Here is a 19,208-nt window from a genome sequence, read left to right on the forward strand (position 1 = left end):
AATTGTTACCCATCAATAGAAAGCTGACTCAAAGCCTTCTGCAATCTGATTACGAGGCTTGAATTCATCATGTACCCTCCTAGGGACTCATTCAGAATCGAGATAAATCCTGCCATTGAAAGAAGTGTCTAACAGTGATATCTTACTCCTTCCCTCTTCCCCCACTATCTTTCCCTTCTCAAATGCCAGGATAAATGGAATTACCAATTGTACAATTGCACATATCCCGCTCCAATCCGATGGTACGGTGGGTCTCAATATTTTGCCTCCACAGTTCCACCACAGATCCGCTCAGGGAGGCTTTGGTGCTGAGTAGTTCCCTGCCTTGTCCATTTCGGTGATATTCTTAATCTCTGTACATACTTTCAGCTCCCCCAAATCTCTAGAGCGATTTGCACCTTATCTACGCACACACGTCGTGTGATTTCCGACTGCAGCTGAAAACGTGGGTGGTGTGGGGGCTTTTGAATCTTTCTTCTCCAAGGGAGCGAACGTCAGAAATAGGGAGGTACAATTCCTATCATTCCATGCAGTCTTATCCTGTGACAGGGCTATTATACATTTCATGCCCTTCCTGTCTCGCTTACACCCGAGTGGAAAGGGAACCTTGGTCACTGGTCTCCTGGAGACACATGCATAGCAATTGCTCTTGTTCAGACTTTTTACAGTACATTTTACCCATTCAACCCAGGCATTTGCATCCCAATATCCAGTTTCTATTTCGATGATCTGTTTCAAGTCCTTTATCACTATAATTTTTACTACTGTAGGATCATCGGGAGGGGTGAAAGGTTGTACCTTATTATCCAATAGTTCTGCCCGTATTCCCTGTCCTACACTAATTTGAAAACAACAGCCCGAGAAATCCTTCCCGTTTGCTTACATTTCTATCCCAAATGTTTCATCTAATTGTATCTCATAGGTGCCCCCCCCCCCGCCACCCCGAGAATTGCTTTGTGCCATGTGGTTTTCTTTATCATTAGGTATATTGGGTTACGCTCTTTATCGGGACAATTGAGAGGTGATCGGAAGGTGGCCAGTGTATTGTGACAAGACCATTATACCAAGTACCATCCCCAAAGGACTTAAGATGTATCTCTGAGCTGTGGTACTGTCTCTGATTATCTACATCACCACAATTTACTAAACTCCATGCATCAGGTCTATTACGTAGGATTTTTCAGACTCAGGGACCGTTAATAATACATATGAAATTATATTTGACAAAATCCCAATACTTACAGAGCTAGCATCATAACTCTAAGCATCCCCAGCATTCTAAAAATTCTGCTGAAGCACAAAAAAACTTAATACACAATCCTACAGAAATAATCCCGCACTCGCGTCGCCACTGTATAATCAGTTACTCTAAGTCTCTTCAGCTTGAGTTTCAGCGGGTCTTCCGTTGATTCGGCTGTCCAGACTTCTTCCTCAACTGGAGGGTCCACTGTCCCTTTGATTCGAGTGTAGTGAGTCCACCCTTTCTCCGCTGTCCTTATTGTCGTTTCGGTAATCAAAGGATCCTGATACGGCCTTCCCAGTCCGGCTGCAATTTAGTTTCTCTCTATGATTTTACTAAGGCCCAATCTCCTGGCCGGATGGGATGAACGGTGAATTCAAGGGGTGGAGTCTGTGCCAATAAACTCTGTTTCCTGAGGAGAGACAAAGAGGCGGACAAGCCCAGTATATATTTCTTTAGAACAAGTCTTTAATTTCGGGAATTGTCAATTCTCCGTTCGTTCCCAGATAAGGTAATCCAAGTATAATTTCATAGGGGATAGTCCCAAATCTTTCCTCGGGGCTGTTCGTACTCGTAAGAGAGCGATAGGTAAACATTTGGTCCAAGGGAGTCTGGTTCCTATTATCAATTTAGAGAGCTGTCATTTGAGTGTTTGGTTCATTCTCTCAAACCTTCCTGATGATGGCGGGTGCCATGGAGCATGGAACTCCCAGGAAATTCCCAACCCTTTCATTATCTCCTGTCACACTTCAGAGGTAAAATGAGTTTTTGGTCGGAATCTATACGGTTCACTAGCCCATATCGGGGAATTATGTGCTCTAATATTGTTTTAGACACCGCACTCGCAGTGGCGGTGGCTCGGGGGTATGCCTCAACCCAACCAGATAGATGATCTACTATGACCAGCATATACTTTAGTCTTCCTACTCTGGGTAGTTCAGGAAAATCTACTTGTATACTCTGGAAGGGTCTCAATCCCGGGTCTCTTCCTCCCGGGGTCTGTTTTCTCAAGACTTTATTATTTACCTTTGTGCATATTATACATCCCTCACATATGTGTTTAGTAATTGTATATATTCCTTTACATCCATATTCCCGAAGAACTAAATCACACATTGCTTGTACTCCCCAATGGCTGCTTTGGTGTTGCATGGCCATAATTTCTCTCATCATCATTTTGTTTAACATTTCTCTTCCATCGGGTAACATCCAATCTGCTGTGTTTGAACCTCCTAAATCTTTAAATTCTTTTTTTTCTCTTTCAGTAAATATAGGAGCTTCTGGGGATCAGGGACAGTAGGTATTAGGGAATGAATCAGCACGCCCTGTGGGTCCAGGCCTGCTTCCTTAGCCACTTCATTGTCTAATCTATTCCCCCTAACTTCTGGTTCATTTCCTTTCTGATGGCCATTTACATGCACCACCACTATTTCTCAGGGGAGTAATAGGGACTCCAAGACACGTTTAACCAACTCCTCATGTACTAATTCCTAATTCCTTCCCCCGGCTATTGATCAGTGCTCTTTCCTGCCATATCTTTCCAACAGTGTGCACAAAACCAAATACATATTTAGAGTCACTGTATGCTGCTCCCTCTTTATTTTCTAACGCCCTAAGAGCTCTTTCCAATGCGTAGAGTTCGCAGGTCTGAGGTGACTACCCATTTGGCAACCTTCCTGCCTCTACCACACTACCTTTCGTCCTGTCTACAACTGCATACTCATTATGTCTTTTCCCTTCAGTCACCCGGGATGATCCGTCTATAAAAAGTTAGGCTCCTGCATGAAGTGGAACATCTCTCAGGTCCATGCAGACCTTAGTTTGGTATTCTATAATATCAAGGCAGTTGTGCTCTGGATTCTGAGGAGATTCCCTTTTATCTTTCCAAAGAAAGTCAGCTGGATTTAAAAATTGTCCGTGACCAACACTCGATCATCATTTTCTATTAATATTTCCTCAAAGTTCAGAACCCGCGAGTCTGTCAACCATCGCCCAGCTTTTTGGTTTATGATCGTTCTCACTTGGTGTGGGGTGCTTACTATTAGGGCTCCCCCAAGTGTAAGCTTCCTGCTTTCCCCCACCAACAGTGCAGTGGCAGCCACGGCCTGCACACACTCAGGCCACCCCCGGGATACTGGATCCAATAGCTTCGAAAGATATGCTACTGGCTGTCTCATTCCTCCCCATCTCTGGGTTAATACTCCTAAAGCCGCTCCGTTATCTCCAGTAGCAAAGAGGTGGTAAGGTTTATCTAGAGAAGGTAAAGCTAACATGGGGGCATGGATCAAATCTCTTTTGAATTCTTAAATAGTTATTTTTCCTCTTCTTCCCAACTCAGACACTTTGGTTCCTCCTCCAATAGTTTGAGATATAAGTTATTCGTCTTTTCAGCATAAGAATCAATCCACAATCTGCAATATCCCGTTAAACCCAAAAAATTACGTAATTCCCGTTTAGTCCTGGGCAGCGGAATACCCACTATACCCTCTTACCATTCCGGTCTGATCTTTCAATTTCCCTCACTAACTAAATGTCCCAAGTATTTCAATTCTCGCTCCACATATTGTATTTTGCTTTTAGATACTCACAGTCCTTACTGACCCAGGAAATTCATTTTTTTTTAGTGGCTCCTACTGCTCTTTCCCTTTTCTTTCCTGTTACTAAGATGTCGTCGACATACTGCAAAAGTGTAGTTCCCTTGGGGCTGCTAAATTGCTCGAATATTTGTTCGAACACTTGTCCAAATAAATTCGGGGATTCTGTAAACCCCTGGGGGAGCGCGGCACACTGGTATTGCTGTTTCCATCCTGTCTTGGGATCGTCCCAATTAAAGGCAAAAAAAATCCTACTTTCCTCCGCCAAGGGACAAGCCCAAAAGGCATCCTTTAAATCTATCACACTCAACCATTTGTGGTCATGAGGGATCTTACTTAATAACGTATAGGGGTTTGGCACCACTGGGTGCCTCATTTGTTCTATTCGATTCAATATTCTCAAATCCTGCACCAATCGATAAGTTCCATCGGATTTTCGCACTGGTAGAATTAGGATATTATAAGGAGACATACATGGCTCCAACAGTCCATCTCTAGCCCCTCAATTACTGGCTGTAGTCTTCGTTTACCTTCTATGGAAATGGGATATTGTCGCTCATAAACAACGTCCCCTTTCCTTTTTAAACTTACTTCGAGGGGACGGATCTGTTTTTTTCCACGATTCCCTTCTCTAGCCCATTTAATAGGGTCTATCTCTCTCTCACCACATCTTCTGTCAACATTGCCAATTGTACAACTAATTCTTTTTCCTGAATTCAAATCTTCAGTCCTAAAAGGATAATTAAATCTCTCCCTACTTAGTTACTTCCTATATCAGGGATATGCAACAGTTCCCCTGTGACTGTATACTTAGGACCTTCTGTCATCATAGGTTCAAATACTGGAACAGTAAATACTTCCCCTTTTACCCTGGAAACAGTAATTGACCGTGTTGACATTCCTATTTCTTTGGTATAAAATTCAGTGATGACCGTGCTGCCCCCGTATTTTCGAGGAAGACTACCTCTTCCCCACAGGGTCCCACCTTCAAGTTTATCAAGAGTTCCTAGTGGCTCCCCGGGGGCAGGAACCACTGACATCCCTATTCTTCATCAAAATTCATAAGCGGAATTGTCCTTTCTTCCCTTTGTAGATGAGGACAATCCCGCTTAAAATGCCCGAGTTTGTGCAATAACAATATCCTGCCTGTGGAGACTTCCATCTCTGCTCCTGTCGCCCGAACCTTCTATCAAATGCTCCCCCTTTTCCTCTCCCTCTCCCTCTTCCTCTATGTCCTAAATGCTGCCATCCACCGCTCTGGTTGCTCACTATTGGTTCCATTCTTTTCTTACCTACATCATCAATCGTAGCTACCATCATTTTTGCCTTCTGTTTGTATCTTATCCTCTCTCTTTGCAAACACTTTCTGTGCCTCTCTTAACAATTCATCTAATGGTGTTTCACTCCTCCCTTCTATCTTCAGTATCTTTCTCTGTGTCTGGCCATGCCTTTGTCACAAAATATACTTTCAAAAGACCCTGTGCCACTGGGTTCTCAGGGTTCATTCCAGAGTATTTCCGCATTGAGTCTCTTAATCTTTGCAAGAAAGCTGAGGGTATCTCATCTTTCTCCTCTGTAATTTCAAAGGCTTTAGTCAAATTCTGCGACTTCGGAACTGCCTCTCTTATACCTTTTAGAATCAGGTCTTTCAATTCCATCATCTCTTCCCTATGCTCCGGGTTTTGATTTTCCCACTGGGTGTCTCTGAGGGGAAACTCCGTCTCTCCCTGTCCAGTATCCCCATCGCCAATGGGAAGTTCCCTGTCCCATATTTTAATGGCTGCTCTTGGTATAAGTCCCCTTTCTTCCCCAGTAAATAGTATATTCAAAATAGACATTAACTCAGTCCACGTATACAGACTGCGCCCCAAAAATTCATCAATTTGTTCAGACAGTCTTACCGGATCCTCTACCAGGACGTGCATCTCTTTTTTAAATGTTCTGACCTCCCCACAGGTGAGGGGGGTACTTACAAACCCCATCTTTTTGTCCCCTATTGGTACTTCCCGAAGGGGATAAGTCTTTATATTCTTCCCCTTTTTTTGTTTTTGTTTTCATCACTTTGGCTTTCGTTCAGGTACTCCAGAGGCCTCCTCTACATCTACTTTATCTTTCCTTTCTTTTTTTGCGGATTGATGGTGGGGAACAACACCATCCCCGTCCACCGCCCCTTCGTCCTCCTCTTGTGGGTCATCCGTTCTCTGTCCCTGTCTGTCTGTCTCTCCTCCTACCCCATTTTCACCTAATCTGATTTTATGGTACGGGGGTGGGAGTGCAAACAGGCAAAAGGATCCCAGGGACTGGGTGGGGTAGAGGGGGAATCCTTTGTCTTTACTACCATCATTCCCAAACTGCCTTTCCAACAGGAAGCATACTCCGCCTCTTCTTGACTAAAAGGTTGTTTTTATTCACATACAAATTTCAATACTGACAGACCCAATCCTCGGCCGAACCATACTTTGGCCAGAAGACAGATGGACGAAGGATTGGGTCTTTGGTCCATAATAAACAACAATATTTAATCATTTTCTTTTTATCTTTTTCCCTTGTACAACTGTTACTTGTCCATTCCCTCAACATCCTCCCCAAAGGACTTTTAGGAGGAATGTTACCAGGGACTTTTTCTTCCTTTACTCCATGACAGTTCGACTTACTCTGCCTACCCGCCATTTCTTGGGGCCCTCACCAGTCCCTCAGCGATTAAATACCCCTTTACCTGGCCACCAAGTTAATACTTAAAAGTCAATTTTCTGACGTTCGTCTGTGCACAGAGTTGCCTGGCCGCTTTTTTTACCTTTTTTTTTATCGACCTCCTTTCACTGTCTGACTCAGATGTCTCTCTTGTGGGATTCATACCAGTCTCCCAAGGGAGTGGGCAAAACCGGGTCAAGAAACCGCTCCTCAATTGTGAATGGGAGGCATCTTCCCAGTGTCCAGGGCCAGCCACTCCCCCCGGCGATGGAAGAATATCCCAGTTGATTCCCCAATTGTGAGAAACTAAGCCCACTCACATCAATAATTTCAGTGCAATACAAGATCTGAAGCAATCAGTATGTTTACTATGCGCTTGCAAGCGTGGTGCCTGAAATAGACTCGGAGAGTTTAGCAAGTACATAGGATTCGCTACTCCAAACCCAGTGCCCATTACTATTGTTTCTCTCTTGCCTTATCCAGCCTTGTGCATAACAAAGTGCAGGTTTTGCTTGGCATTTTCACCACATCCTGGCTGTGGTCAACTGTTAGGTATATCCTCCTTCACTGCGATTTATTTCCCCCACTTGTGACATTTCCTCCCTTTCCCCAACCATATTGAACCTTACTCCCTATTAATTGGGGTTTGTTTTTTTTTTGTTTTTGCAGAAATGGTAAACAAATGTTTATAACCACTGCTTGTACAAGCATATCTGGCTTAACCTCCTCACAGCACCTTATCTATTTGTCTGTACCATATACCTTTGTTTGCAGACACCTTTCATTCTTGTATGCACATTTTAGCTAATATGAAAGCAATTATATATTTCCTTCATGTAGGTTTCATTCTTGTTGACTCAGCTCTTAGTTGAAACAATTGTACACTGGTGTGAGTTCAATTACCTTGCATAAGTAATTATGATTGCAGAAATAGCACTACTTCACCTGCAACGCACAGTTGGTAGTGTAGTGAACAAAGAAGAACAAAGAATACAGAAAATGTGCAGCCCAGGAACAGGACCTTTGGACGGCCAAGCCTGAGCCTGTCCAAATCAATATCTAAACATGTCGCCCAATTTCTAAGCATCCGTATCCCTCTGCTTCTCACTTACACATGCATCTGTCCAGGCGCACCTGAAATGAAACTACCATGCCTGCCTCTACTACCTCTGCTGGCAACGCATTCCAGCACCTACCAGCCTCCGTGTAAAATATTTTCCATGTCTGTCTCCCTTAAACGTTTCACCTCTCTCATTGAATGCGTGACCTCTCATTATTGAATCCCTCATCTTGGGGAAAAGCTTATCTCTATCCACCTTGTCTGCACTGTTCATGATATTGTAGACCTCAATCAGGTCCTCTCTATCTCGTTTTTTCTAATGAAAGCAGAAGTAACCTATTCAACCTCTCTTCAGAGCTTACATCTTCCATACCAGGCAACATCTGCGTAAACCGTCTCCGCATTCTCTCCTAAACGTCCACATAATTTTGGTAATTTGGCGACCAGAATTGTACAGAGTATTCTAAACGCGGCCGAAACAAACTCTTGTACAATTTTAGCAGGACTTGCCTGCTCTTATACTCAATGCTCTATCCTGTGAAGGCAAGCATGCCATATGCCTTCTTGACCACTCTATCCACCTGTGCAGTCACCTTTAGGGTACAAAGGACCTGAACACCTAGATCACTCTTCTCATCAAGTTTACCAAAGGCTCTTCCGTTTACTGTATACTTGGCTCTGGAATTAGACTTTCCCAAATCATCACCTCAAATTTGCTTGAATGGAACACCATTTGCGACTTCTCCGCTCAACTCTTCTGTCTATCTATATTCCCCTTCATTCTTTGACAGTCCCCTCTGTTTTCTGGCTACTCTGCCAATCTTTGTGTCATCTGCAAATGTAGTGGCGAGTTACTGGGCTAGCAACCCTTGGAGATTGGAACATGGCAGTTGTTCATCCCATGCAGCAAGGAACCATGTTTGGACGCTTGTTCCCAGTGAGGTACCACTGTTTCCTGATGTAGATCAATAATTCACACTTTTTTATTAGGAGTCAAGATGTAGAAATTTACTGACGATACATAGTCGTGTCGTTGACTATGATGAATAATGTCAGGGACCACAGGGATGTATCCAGCGGGTGGAAAGGAAAAATGGCGAATGGAATTGAATCCAGACCAATGAGTGGTAGTGAATTTGGGAAGTTGTAACAATAACAGTGAGGATTCTGAGTGGTGCACAGGAACAAAGAGATCTTGGAGTGGACATTCACAGATCCCTGAAGATTGTTAGGCAGGGAGATCAGTCGTTCCAGAGGATTTTGGATATTTTCTATTGTTGACAACAGAAAGTGGATGATATTCGATCTTTAGCAACCGCCAGTTTAGGAAACAACTAAAGGAACGAGCACAAGTCTGGTCCATGCAATAATCTACATTTTTAAAAATTGAAAGATGAAAGATAGAGGGCTGAAGTGTAACTCTTTGCCCATCAAACTACTTCATCGCTCAATGAATTTACCACTGATTCCTCTCCAGGTCATGCTGGTATGTGCCTTAGAGGGTAATTTGCAAATGGTGAAGATTCAGTGCATCTTCAAACTTGTCCTTATAGTCGTTACAATTTTTGATCTTTGAAGATTCTGCAAACAAAGCCTGGATGACTTACTCCAGTGAATCTTCTATGTGGTGCACTCTGCTGCAATTGCGCCTTAGCAGTTAAGGGAATAAATATTCAGGTGTTGAACAATATACAGTTTAGTGACTGCATTGTAGTGGAGGGTGCCCAGTTCCTTCAGTGGCATTGAAGCTGCACCCACCGAGGCAAATGGAGAGAGTTCTGTTTAACATCTAATTTGTGCGTTGCGGATGATGTAGGCTTCAAGGAGACAAGAGTTGAGTTAATAATCAAACAAAGTCGACCCAAGGACAGGTTTTTGTCGTCAACTTCTTTATATGGGCGGTCAGGTTCCATTTTTCCTAAATACTAGCTCCCAGGACGATTACACGGAGGAATTCAGTTACATTGAAGCCATTGAATGTCAATCGAATATGAGTAGATTCTCATTTGTCAGAGTTATCTTCGCTGTATTTGGTCCTTCTGTGGGTCAATCCGATTCTAATCGCTTTCTGATTTCAAGTTTCAATTCCCATCTGCACCTGATATTTCAACCCGTTTCCTTGCCGAAATTTCTCCACCTGTCTTAATAATAAGGTTTAATTGGAAGCACACTAGCTTTCGGAGTGACTATCACCTGATGAAGGAGCATTGCTCCGAAATCTAGTGTGCTTCAAATTAAACCTGTTGGACTATAAACTGGTGTTGTGTGATTTTTAACTTTGTACACCCCAGTCCAACACCGGCATCTCCAAATCAGATCAACCGTGAGTTCGTTGAATGGTTGAGCAGACTCCTTGGGCTGAATAGCATACTTCCACTTGGTTTAACATTTCGTCTAACGCCTTATTTTATTCATAAGTTCAGAAATGTGAGGGGATGGGAAGAAGTTACAGAAAAGGTTCATTAAACAGATAAGACAGATCAGGAACAAGCCTCGAATACTCAGGAAGAAGAAATGTGCTATGACCTGGGGGCGACAAATGACACTGGGCCCCAGCACAGGTGGCTGTCCAGAAGCTGTGATTGCTGAAGGAAGTTGCCAGATCTTATACAGTTGGCAAGTCAGTGATCACTCTGGATAATGGATCCTTGTATGATTCGCACACAGCAGAAATTTGTGAAAGAATGAAATGTTTGTTTCATTGGAGAAGTTTTCTGCGTTTCCAATTCCGAGTGACTGTTTGAAATGCTGATCAGATCTTTGTGTGAAGTGTTAGGTTAAAATACTCATGAACAACCCCACTGGATAAACTTGTGCTCCCGATCTCTTGTTAATTTTTTCTCTTTCTTTCGATGTAAATTCATATAAAGACAAGATGGAATTTAGGGCAGAAAGAAAAATGCGTTCCTTCTCATTACACCAATTTCATCTACAATTGAATAGAATGGCTGCTCTCACTCTTCATTTCGACTTTAATGTGGTGAAGATTATTTGTGAATCTTCCGTGCAGTGAAGGGCAAGATTCTCGATCCAGTGTATACCAGAGTGTGAGGTGCAAAGGAAAACGACGAGAGCGGTGTGTAAAGTTAGCAACCAGAGTGTGACTCGAACCCGTGAATGTGGAGCACAGCGGTATAATAACCCAGCACCGTAATCTCACACTCTCCTCTGCACATTTTGTAGTGGGGTGACATGTGACCTCATCAGGTTATATGCAGTGAAAGTCATGGATGAGAAAGTTCCAGAGCGGAATCGAATCCATACCATTGTGTTACTGCTTTCACTAGAATTATAATAACAGCAAATTCCAATAAATAGCCATGCTGGTCAGAATGAATAGCTGTCAGTAATACATTCTGAGTCAGAACTGAGTCAGAATGAAACAGGACAAGAATTTTCCGTCATATTTACACCTACATTTGACTCTATTTTCTTCAGTCACTTTTTCTCTCACGTGAAGAAGCAGCCATGGTGAGTGAAATAAAGGTGATGTTGTCGCTCAAAGGGCCTTTCTCATGTGGCTGAACCTGAATTGGATTCAATCGCAAGAAATGCTGATTTGTTCCTTTCATTTTAATTTTGCTGAAACCTCACAATTTTCATTGTAATGATCAGAAGTGAATTAGATATATCTCATTGGAACGATTAATGTTGTATTCAAATTTGCTCTGACTTTATTTCAGCTTAAGGAAAATACTGCTTAGAAAAACAGAGGGTTAAAGTGCAAAAGAAAACCCACCAGTTTTGTTGCTTGTTGCTTTATTAAATGTTGAGTATTAAATGGACCAAATATCATGGTGTTTGTTCTCACATCCTTAAAGCATATGATGAAAGCAGGAAGTCGATCTCCAAGCAACTGGTCACTTCCTATTCATTATGTAATATCTTCTGTTCACAATAAATAAAAATCCACTCAGTTCCATTTACAATGGTTTAGGTGGAATATTATGCCAAATCTTTCAAAATGCAGAGTTTTGGAAGCGAATTTATTCAGTTGCACACATTAAAGAAATTTCTTTACATTTAAAGTTAAGCAACTAAGACATTGTTTCCCGCAACTTCCGACCGACTACACCCCACCTCTGCACCTTTACCTAGCCACACGCTGTCTCTCTCCTTGTGAAATGTATTCCTTGTATGTCACCAAATGTGCCTTTCCAAATATTTTGAAAAACAGATTCTTGGAGTGACAGCGATTCTGTTCTCATCATTTCTTTGCCCTTCCAAGGTTTTATCAAAGCTATTGAATGCCTGCCATCTCGATGTTTACTTACTTGAAAGAGGGAATTTTCCACCTATTTAGTCTGTTCAAACATTTCATAACCTGAAAAAACCCATTAGGTTTTCCTTGGTTCAGGGATAACTGGTCTCAATTTTCCAAGAAGACAAGTGAATAAAATCTCATCCTCAGTACACCCCCATCAGCATCTTCTCTAATGGCTTTACACCCCAGTAAACACCGTCATTATCTATTCATAGAATCACGGAATCCTACCGTGTAGAAAGAGCATTTCAGTCAATCGAGCCGGTGTCGACTCTCTGAAGAGCATCTCACCCAGACCTAGCTCCCCTCCCTATTTCCTTATATTTCACCTGAAGAAAGGGAATCCCTCCCCCATATGATTTCAAATAAACCTGTTGGAGTATAACCTAACGTCCTGTGACTTCTGACCTTATCCCCACGTTACCCATGGCTAATTCACCGAATTTACTTAATTCACTCCCTGGACACCGAGAGGGCAATTTAACTTTGCCAATCAACATAACCCTCCCTCTGAACAGCAATGCGAATTACTGAGACAATGTTCCATCATACTGAGCATATGCTATATCATTTCGTAATGGTTTTCTACCCTGGTAACAGCCTCATCAAAACAAATGAACCCAAATTCAATGTATCGAAACGCTACTCTGTCCTTTACAATTTCATTCGTGCTGCGGGAAATGTTTCTGCATTCATATTTGAATGCGTTTATGTTGTTTCTTCCTTAGCTTCCTGCTTCTAGTAAACACTTCAATCCGGAACAAGTCTGTCAAATGCTTTTCATTCCAACACAGGCACAAGGTGTAGTTTGCAGAAGTCACGTGTTTGGCCGTTCACTGACACTCTGCCTCCCTGAGAGTTGCAGTCCTTCCCCAACTTTAAGGAGAAAGTGAGGACTGCAGATGCTGGAGATCAGAGCTGAAAATGTGTTGCTGGAAAAGCGCAGCAGGTCAGGCTGTATCCAAGGAACAGGAGAATCGACGTTTCGGGCATATGCCCGTCATCACGAATCAGGATTCCTGAAGAAGGGCTTATACCCGAAACGGCGATTCTCCTGTTCCTTGGATGCTGCCTGACCTGCTGCGCTTTTCCAGCAACACATTTTCAGCTTCCCCACCTTGATTCAGGCAGCACTGTCACATGCCCCATCGAGAATGGATGGACAGGTATCAATACCCACATGTGGGAATGGAGCGACAGTTTTAAAATGTTTACTTTGTCCCAGGGGAAAATTGAGCCCTGTTACAGGCAGGGACATTAATCATTATACTACCGAGGACAAGAATGTCAAAGAAGGCCCTTCAACTAAATGTGGCCACACTTGTCAATAACAACTGCCTAATGAACTGAATCCCATTTTACAATGCTAACCCCACAGCCTTATATGTCTTGGTATCAAAAGTTCGCATCTGAATATTTATTCATGTTATAATGATTTCTGCCGCTCTGAACAATGCAGACAGTGTATTCCAAATTCCAACTACCCACTGGCTGATAAAGCTTTTTCGCACATCTTCTCAAACCTTTCTGTCTTTCTCCTTAAGTCTCTGGCCCCTGTTGATCTATCCCTCCATCAATGGGAAACTCGTTCACTCAACCTTGTCCATACCCGAACTCAATCATGTCTTGTCTACATCCCCTTTGCACTGCGACAAACACTCCACTCTGTCCTGTCTTTCTTCACAACTGAAACTCTTCAGCCCAAACAGTATCCCGGTAAATAACTCCTGCAATTTTCTCAGTGTGATAACATCCCTGCTATAATGTGACTTGCAAAACTGCACAACGACACTCTTGTGTGAGTCTTATGAGCATTTGTTTTAAAATTTCTGGATTAGTATGAGGGCGATTCTGGCTAAGCAGAATTTATTACCCATTTCGAATTGCCCAGAGGTCAGTTGAGACTCAACAATATTGCTATGAGTCTGAAGTCACATGCAGCCCAGACCAAGTAAGGATAGCAGATTCCATTCTGAAATGACATCAGTGAAACAGATTTTCTTTCAACAACTGTCAATGGATCTATAGTAGTCATTAGATTCTTCCTTGCAGATATTTTTTGGATCCAAATTTGACAATCATGGCATGGTGGGATTCAAGCCCGAGTACCCAGACTATTACCTCGGTCTCTGGATTATCAGTCCTATGAAATTACCACAAGACCAACACAGAAAGCCACAAAGCTGATCTTTAACAATAAAATGTCTTTTCACCAGAACTGCCCTGGGTATTTTCCATGAGCCTGACGCTACAATTGTCTCTGGTCAGTAAAAGCTGTGACAAAGTGATTGATTTCACAACCGCGGTATCCAAATGGATCGACTTGTTTGAAGGTCCCGATGGTGGGATTGGGGCACGTTCACCCAACAACAGTGACCGCAGCAGCAGCACAGACAGAACAGTATGTATGTGAAAGAGAGTGATAGATTGGGCATTGCCTCAGAGAAATGGGGGGAGGGACGGAAAGGAGGTTTAATGATCGTGGGAAGGACCGGAATCTCCGACAACGGGTGAGTTTGAATCCTGATATATGAAACGCAGAGATGTAAGAGAGCGGAATTTGAAGGTAAAACAATTAATTTCTTAGCATGTGTCACAAAAAGGACAACGGAGAGAACACTTCGTGCTGTGATTTCGTTTCAAATCGAGGTTGCTGTGGTCACAATGCAAAATACCGACAACCACGATCACAGTAACCACAGAACAGGATGCTTGCAAGCAGCAATAAGTATACTAGCAGAGGAAATGTTCGGAAGAATAACACATGTACAATATCAGTACTCAGTGAACAGTGACAGACATGTGGGAACTGAGAATGAGCTGAATCTTTCAGTTCCATGTCTTCAGAGGCTGTGAAGATCACTTGAATGAGAATGTTGAAAAATTAGATTGATCGATTCCGACAAAACATCAAAGACTCGGGGGACAGTACAGGATATTGTTGAAATGTATGGTTCAATAGCATTTCAGCTTAACATCGGCACAGCCGCTCATCTCGAACCGGAAATTGAGATGGGAAAAACTGCGCAGTTACTCTCTGGCTCCAGTGATGCAATCGGTGAGCGTGCTGTCCTTCTATGATGGTATAGAGGCGCAGAAAATTACGAGGTTGAGTGTGCTCATGCTCAGGGGAATGCTTGTCCCCTTTTAGACGATCATAGCGATTTACACTGCATCTCTCTATGACAGCTAAGTGGCACAAGTGGAGCAAGTTGAGTCCTAAACTTGCAGACACCAAAGAAACTGAGTCGTTCGGGAGCAGAAAGAACCCCACTGATCGATTGCAATTCAAATGCATTTGGCTTAAGGTTCGTAGCAGTTTATCAGCAGCACATAACCCTGACTCCAAAAGTCTGTGAGTATCCAGAAGAACAGTGAGCGATCGTTGAAGGTACGTTTCTCCAGACGATATTTGTCAACGTTACAAGCTGCAGCTGAGCTGGTGGTGTTGCGATTGAAATTGCATGCGTCCGGACATTGTGCTTAATGTTGGATATCAAAGCAAATGGTAAAGTCGAGTATGCGCGTTTGGAAAAGTAAATGCTTTTTTGTTGAAACCCTTTGCAACAAAAGGAAATACTTCACACGATCGTGCGATCGATAAGAAGCAGAAAATGCACAGCAGCCGTGGTTGTGAGCACCGGCAATATAGGCATTTGCTTTCGCCAGCCCGCAAGCATTGGTTGGTAAGCTCAGCTGGTTCGAGCGTGGTGCAAATGACGCCAAAGTCGTGGGTTCAATCACCATACTGAGCATGTGCAGCGCTTGTGTGGTCAGCAGCGCGGTATCACGGTTCACTGTCTACAAGCGTTTGTCACATGATCGGTTGAGACGTGTATTCATACGAAAGCTGACAATCGCTGTCGTGGAACATGAAATCCCTGCTCCCATGCCGGATCTCAGCTGTGTTTCCAAACAACGTGCTTCACAAAGCCGGAAGCGCCATCTGTGCAATAAAACATTTGACAGGGTTAGACGCACGACTTGATCGCCGTAGCCGTGATGACTGGTGGATGTTATCTGCAGCAAATCAACCAGTCTCAGTTGTTTTCACCAACAAATGCAAAACATGATATATGCGTCCGGACTTTGTGCTTAATTATAGATATCAGAGCAAATGGTCACACTCGAGTATGCGCGTTCGGAAAAGTAAATGTTTTTTTTTGTTGAAAAGCTTTGCAACGAAAGGAAATACTTCAGACTATCGTGCGATCGATGAGAAGCAGAAAATGCAGAGCAGCCGTGGTTGTGAGCACCGGCAATATAGGCATTTGCTTTCGCGGGGCCCCCCGTGTTGGTCGGTTAGCTCAGCTGGTTAGAGCGTGGTGCTAATAAAGCCAAGGTCGTGGGTTCGATCCCCACACTGACCACATGCAGCGCTTGTGTGGTTGCTGTGTTTCCAAACAACGTGCTCCACAAAGCCAGAAGCGCCATCTGCGCAAGAAAACATTTGACAGGGTTAGACGCACGACTTGATCGCCGTACCCGTGATGACTGCAGCAAAACAACCAGTCTCAGTTGTTTTCACCAACAAATGCAAAACATGAAATATGTGCAGTATTAGGCAGACCTGACACCGTCTCGGAGGAGAACCAGAGTTCACGCTTCAATTCAATCCAAGATTCGTTCGTGTTATTTTCCTGGATCTCTGTTAATACTCGTCACACGACTTCCAGAGTCAATTCGTTCGCTTGCTCACCTCTCATGCATCGACACTGGAGTTATCATACCACCAGCAATATCATAGAGCTATTAATAAAAGCAAATTACTGCGGATGCTGGAATCTGAAACCAAAAGAGAAAATGCTGGAAAATCTCAGCAGGTCTGGCACCATCTGCAAGGAGAGAAAAGAGCTGACGTTTCCAGTCTAACTGATTAAAGATAAAGATAAAAACAAAGGGGGAGTATTATGGAGCTATTTATACCACGCTGAGAGAAGGTGAGTCAAGGCTCCAGATGCAAAGGTGATAATGACAGTGCATGCAGAGATTAAAGGGAGATTAAAAGGCGTGAATGACCCAGGCTGAAGCCAGCGCTATGTGACAAAATATGTGAGGGATGGGTGAAGAAGAGACAAAATCGAACACAGGGGAGAAGGGTAGCAAAGCGGGAAGAGGAGAGGAAAAAGGTATTGAGAGAGTGGGGAGCGAGAGAAAGAGAGACAGTCAAGAAATAAGAGGTACAGAACAGTGAAAAAAAACACAACCAAATATGTTAAATAAAATAATTGAAATAAAATTATCTGAAGTTGTTTGAATTCAACAACTTCAGACAATTATACTTCTTTTCTTTAAATTTATCTTTTTTATCATTTCACCTGCACTACCATAGAGCCATTAGATATGGACAGCACTGAAAACACAGTCTTCGGTCGCACTCGTCCATTCCGAACAGATATCCTCAACTGATCCAGCCGCGATTGCATGCACTTGACCCATTTCTCTCTAACCCTTTCCTAATCAAGTACACGCCCAGATTCCTTAACAGTATTGGAATTATACCATCCATCACCAGTTCGTCTGGTAACTTATTCCAGAAACGCACCACCCTCTGCGTGCAGCCGTTGCCCCTCACTGCCTTTCGAATTCTCACCCTCCCACACCAGATTTATACCCTCTAGTTCTGAACTGCCCCACCTGAGCGAAAGGAATTGTCTATTTACCCGATTCATTCCCCTCATGATTGAAAAACCTCCGTAAGATTAGCTCCCAGCCTCTGAGGCGCCAGGCGAAATAGTGAGCGAGTGTTCAGCCTGTAAACGTTTGCACCTTTTCCATTTTCAAATGTAGGATGATGTAGCATGCTGTCTGAAGCAATCATTTTAGCAGCTGACCTGTCGCTGACAAACTCTGCAGGAAGGCCTGACAACTTGCTAAATATGCTGTCAAACGAAGATTTCATAAGCAACATGAGTCATTGAGCAAAACGTGCAATTGACTTCTGAGCTGTTGCTGACACCATAGCAACTGCGTCGTTCGGGAGCAGAAAGAACCCCACTGATAGATTACAATTCAAATGCCTTTGGCATAAGGTTCGTAGCAGTTAATCAGCAGCACGTAACCCTGACTCCAAAGGTCTGTGAGTATCCAGAAGAACAGTGAGCGATCGTTGAAGGTACGGTTCTCCAGACGAAATTTGTCAACGTGAGAAGCTGCAGCTGAGCTGGTGGCGTTGCGATTGAAATTGCATGCGTCCGGACTTTGTGCTTAATTTTAGATATCAGACCAAATGGTCACACTCGTGTATGCGCGTTCGGAAAAGTAAATGTTTTTTTTTGTTGAAAAGCTTTGCAACGAAAGGAAATACTTCAGACTATCGTGCGATCGATGAGAAGCAGAAAATGCAGAGCAGCCGTGGTTGTGAGCACCGGCAATACAGGCATTTGCTTTCGCGAGGCCGCCCGCGTTGGTCGGTTAGCTCAGCTGGTTAGAGCGTGGTGCTAATAACGCCAAGGTCGTGGGTTCCAACCCCACACTGACCAGATGCAGCGCTTGTGTGGTTGCTGTGTTTCCAAACAACGTGCTCCACAAAACCGGAAGCGCCATCTGCGCAAGAAAACATTTGACAGGGTTAGACGCACGACTTGATCGCCGTACCCGTGATGACTGCAGCAAAACAACCAGTCTCAGTTGTTTTCACCAACAAATGCAAAACATGAAATATGTGCAGTATTAGGCAGACCTGGCACCGTCTCGGAGGAGAACCAGAGGTCACGCTTCAATTCAATCAAAGATTCGTTCGTGTTATTTTCCTGGATCTCTGTTAATACTCGTCACACGACTTCTAGAGGCAATTCGTTCGCTTGCTCACCTCTCATGCATCGACACTGGAGTTATCATACCACCAGCAATATCATAGAGCTATTAATAAAAGCAAATTACTGCGGATGCTGGAATCTGAAACCAAAAGAGAAAATGCTGGAAAATCTCAGCAGGTCTGGCACCATCTGCAAGGAGAGAAAAGAGCTGACGTTTCCAGTCTAACTGATTAAAGATAAAGATAAAAACAAAGGGGGAGTATTATGGAGCTATTTATACCAAGCTGAGAGAAGGTGAGTCAAGGCTCCAGATGCAAAGGTGATAATGACAGTGCATGCAGAGATTAAAGGGAGATTAAGAGGCGTGAATGACCCAGGCTGAAGCCAGCGCTATGTGACAAAATATGTGAGGGATGGGTGAAGCAGAGACAAAATCGAACACAGGGGAGAAGGGTAGCAAAGCGGGAAGAGGAGAGGAAAAAGGTCCCTTTCCCTTTTTGCTCTCACACTAGATGCTGGAATCTGCTGATTTATGTGCTTCTACTGGTCATCAGTGAATGGTGGGTTTGGAATGATCAATGTCCAATAGCAACAGACACTA

General features: G+C 43.4%; 2 non-coding genes across 2 annotated transcripts; both read left to right on the plus strand.

The window, feature by feature from the left end:
- The first annotated feature begins 16,145 nt into the window (after nt 1-16,145).
- On the plus strand, nt 16,146-16,219 carry trnai-aau (transfer RNA isoleucine (anticodon AAU)). The gene has a single exon. It is a non-coding gene; the product is annotated as a tRNA-Ile (tRNA).
- A 2,038-nt stretch (nt 16,220-18,257) lies between these two features.
- trnai-aau (transfer RNA isoleucine (anticodon AAU)) lies at nt 18,258-18,331 on the plus strand. The gene has a single exon. It is a non-coding gene; the product is annotated as a tRNA-Ile (tRNA).
- Nucleotides 18,332-19,208: the final 877 nt, after the last annotated feature.

Source organism: Chiloscyllium punctatum, unplaced genomic scaffold, assembly GCF_047496795.1.
Source record: "Chiloscyllium punctatum isolate Juve2018m unplaced genomic scaffold, sChiPun1.3 scaffold_85, whole genome shotgun sequence".
NCBI lineage: Eukaryota > Metazoa > Chordata > Chondrichthyes > Orectolobiformes > Hemiscylliidae > Chiloscyllium > Chiloscyllium punctatum.